This window comes from Tupaia chinensis, unplaced genomic scaffold (genome assembly GCF_000334495.1).
Source record: "Tupaia chinensis unplaced genomic scaffold, TupChi_1.0 Scaffold000316_1, whole genome shotgun sequence".
In the NCBI taxonomy this organism is placed as follows: Eukaryota; Metazoa; Chordata; class Mammalia; order Scandentia; family Tupaiidae; genus Tupaia; species Tupaia belangeri.
This window is the reverse complement of record NW_006159809.1, coordinates 8,594,879-8,598,971: the sequence shown is the minus strand read 5'-3', so window position 1 is coordinate 8,598,971 and position 4,093 is coordinate 8,594,879. Positions and strand designations below refer to the sequence as shown.

General features: G+C 39.4%; 1 protein-coding gene and 1 pseudogene across 1 annotated transcript in view; one reads left to right on the top strand and one right to left on the bottom strand.

Annotated features, from left to right (window-relative positions):
* Positions 1–4,093, bottom strand: part of LOC102496264 (AP2-associated protein kinase 1) — a 179,472-nt gene that overhangs the window by 128,710 nt on the left and 46,669 nt on the right. The window lies entirely within an intron of this gene.
* LOC114008270 (nucleolin pseudogene) overlaps positions 1–4,093 on the top strand; it is a 19,023-nt pseudogene that overhangs the window by 1,069 nt on the left and 13,861 nt on the right.

Below are 4,093 nucleotides of genomic sequence, written 5' to 3'. Positions count from 1 at the left end.
GTCTTTGGCAATGAAATTAAACTGGAGAAACCAAAAGGAAAAGATAATAAGAAAGATCGAGATGCAAGAACACTTTTGGCCAAAAATCTCCCCTACAAAGTCACTCAAGATGAATTAAAAGTATTTGAAGATGCCATGGAGATCAGAATAATCAGCTAAGATGGAAAAAGTAAAGGGATTGCCTACATTGAATTTAAGACAGAAGCTGATGCAGAGAAAACCTTTGAAGAAAAGCAGGGAACAGAGATTGATGGGCGGTCTACTTCTCTATACTGCACTGGAGAGAAAGGTCAAAATCAAGACTATAGAGATGGAAAGAATAGCATTTGGAGTGGTGAATCGGAAACTCTGGTTTTGAGCAGCCTCTCCTACAATGCAACTGAAGGAACGCTTCAGGAAGTTTTTGAGAAGGCAACTTTTATCAAAGTGCCTCAGAGCCAAAATGGCAAATCTAAAGGGTATGCGTTTATAGAATTTGCATCATTTGAAGACGCTAAAGAAGCTTTAAATTCCTGTAATAAAAGGAAAATTGAAGGCAGAGCAATCAGGCTGGAGCTGCAAGGACCCGGAGGGGTAACCTAACACAAGAAGTCAGCCCTCCAAAACGCTGTTTGTCAAAGGTCTGTCTGAGGATACCACCGAAGAGACATTAAAAGAGTCTTTTGACGGCTCTGTTCGTGCGAGGATAGTCACTGACCGGGAAACAGGATCCTCCAAAGGGTTTGGTTTTGTAAACTTCAACAGTGAAGAAGATGCCAAAGCTGCCAAGGAGGCCATGGAAGAGAAAGGAATTGATGGAAACAACCTTACCTTGGACTGTGCCAAGCCTAAGGGTGAAGGTGGCTTCGGGGCTAGAGGTGGAGGCAGAGGAGGCTTTGGAGGCTGAGGTGGAGGTAGAGGAGGCAGAGGTGGATTTGGTGGCAGAGGCTGAGGAGGTTTTGGATGGCGAGGTGGCTTCCGAGGAGGCAGAGGAGAAGGAGGAGACCACAAGCCACAAGGAAAGAAGATGAAATAGTTTCTCTGTCCCTCTGTCTTCTCTATTCCATTTGAAAGAAAGGACTCTGGGGTTTTTACTCTGTTACCTGCTCACTGACAGAGCCTTCTGAGGACAATCCAAAACAGTGTGCAGTCCTGTGGTCCACTTGGAACGCCGTAGAAATAACTTTTCAAGGGAGATACTCTTGTTGATTTTGACTGGATATTCATATAAACTTTTTAAAGAGATGAGCAATAGAGCTAACCCTTATCTGTGAGTTTTGAATTTATATTGTTTCATCCCATGTACAAAATCATTTTTTCCTACAAATAGTTTGTGTGTGTGTGTGTGTTGGACAATTTTAAAAGAAAGCAGAATGTTTTATCATGATTTTTGCTTCAATGACTTTAGGACAAATTAAAAAGTCCTAAACTCTAAAAAAAGTAAAAAGAAAGGAAAAGATAAAGAAAGCAAAGAAAAAGATAAAAAGAGAAAATACTATAAAGACACAAATACGTTAAAGAAAAAGGATGGAAAAAGATATACCATGCTAACATTAACCAAAAGAAAGTTGGAATTATTATATTAATAATCAAAGTAGGGGCCAGCAGGTGGCATAATGAAGGCACACAGTTCAAAATACATTTTTTCAAATGCCCACATTAAGACCAAGATATCAGAGGCCAGTTGGTGGAGGGGTGGTTAAGGGCACTGGACTCCCACATGGCCAAACATGGTTTGAGTCCTGGACCTGGCGGCTTGCTTTCTCGCTTTCTCTCTCTCTCTCTCTCTCTCTCTCTCTCTCTCTCTTGCCCTTCACTTTCTCTCAATCGCTCTCTCTTGAGCTCTCTCACTCTGTTCCTCTCTGGTAAAATTAAAATAAATAAAGTTAAATAAAACAATTCTTCAAAAAGAAAAAAGACCAAGCTATCATTCTGAACAAATTTTAGAGAATTTAAATCCTACAAAGCATGTTCTCTGACTATAATTATCTTAACAGAAAGATCTTTGAGAAAGTGCTCAAATATTTGGAAACTAAAGAAAATGCTACTAAATAACCCATGGGTCAAAAATGAAGTCTACAAAGAAACTGGTAAGTATTTTGAACTGAATGAGAATGAAAATATAACATGCTACATCAGAATACTGGAAGAGGCAAGATGGGGAGTGCAGCGGATGAACAAAGGTACACAGGGGAAGCTGGTCCCACCAGATACTTTTGTTTTCTTTTTGGAAGTTTTTGCTATAGGGCATGAGATCAGCCGAAAGGAGGATGGAGGAAAAGGGATTGTGGTGTGGCCATCCCCCTGGTGGGTGATTTCTTGCTTTCTGTTTCTCTGTCTCTGTCTTTCTGGTGAGCGCATGCACCCTATAGCAAAAACCCTCTCAAAAAAAAAAAATTATATATATGTAAAATAAAGAGAAAACTACTAAAAGAAAATTAAGACAGTGCTATCACTATTAGGTAGAACAGGCTTTTCTATAAATACAATACAAAGGGAGTTAACAAAAATTTGATGAACTTTCCCCTCATTAAAATCACTTTGCGGGCCAGTCTTGTACAGCAGTGATCAAGCCCTGTGCACTGGGAACTAGATCTCACACAGTCAATTACAGATCGAGTTCCAGCCCCAGCAGCTTGATAAACATGTCAGGCACTTGTGTGTGCATGCCCCAAATCCTTACGGGACAGAAAAATGGGAAAAAAGGGATTGCAGCATGATCATGCCTCATTGGTGGATGACTGCACACACATGCTGTCTCTGGCAAGTGTACGCGCCCTTTGGCAATTAATTTTGAGGCACAGTTGTTGTGGCACAGCAGTAAGCAAGTGCCCTGCCAGGCTGAAAGCCATAGGGCTGACAGTGGGTTCAGATCCTTAGGCTGACCTGTACATATGCTAGGAACAGAGTAGGTACCCAGGATCCTGAGGAGCCGGAGGATTGGGGAAAAGGGATCATGGCATGACGAGACACTGTCAAAGGTGCTTATCTCTCTCTCTCTCTTTTTCTCTCTAATGCTTTCTATCTTTAAAAAAGAAAGAGAGAAAGGAAGAAAGAAAAAAAAGAAAGTCAGGAAAGAGAGAAAGGAAGGAAGCGAGAAAGGGAGGAAGGAAGGAGAAAGAGAGAGAAAAGGAGAGGAAGGAGGGAGGGAAAGTGAGAAGGCAAGTCGCCAGGTTCAGGACTTGAACCTCTGTCAGCCATGTGGCAGTCCAGTGCCCTAACCACCATGCCACCTGTCAGTCCCGTAAGTGAACTTCCTAAGTTCATACATTCACGAAGTCATTGTATCTCTGATGAACACACATGCTTTGTAGCAAACTAAATTAAAAAATAATGATGATGATAAAGTTAAATAAATGATTCTTTTAAAAAGAAAAAAAATCATTTTGATTGATTCATTTTCTCTAAGTGGCAAATAAAGCAAAACAGAAAATTGAAGGTAATGAAAAAAGTTTTGAGATAAAAATATTACACAAAAATGAGTAACTATAATCCTATCCTGAGATTCACCAATTGAGTCATTTACATCTCTTCTTCAAATTATGAGGCATTTCTTCCCATTCACGAGGACTTACATAAACTTTGTTTGCTCTATGAACAGGTGAGTACGTTAGGACAGAGTCATCATGCTCATGTGCTAAGTAATGTACTAAGTTATTCTTTTAGAGAACCAATGGTTTGCTAGTTTATAGACCAAAATAATCTTATGCATTGTATTTCCTAAAATGCAAATCCTAATTGAGTTCTTTGGTTTTTACTGCTCTGTTTGTATTTTTGTATTAAAGATTGAGTTATTTGAACATTAACTTAAAAGAATTATCACACCAAATATTGGCAGGAATGTAGTGAAATGATTACTTAAATATGGAGGTAGAAGTGTAATTTGACAATACACATAAAAAGTCTATAGAAAGTATAGACTCCCAAAGCACAGACAATCACCCCTAAATTAGACAAATAGGACTGTATCAGATTAAGAAGTTTCTGCACAGCAAAGGACACAGTAACAAGTGTGAATTGACAACCCTCAGAATGGGAGAATATCTTTTTAAAATATGCCTCAGAGAATACACAGGGAACTCAAGTGGCTTACCCAAAAGGAAAAAAAAAAAAA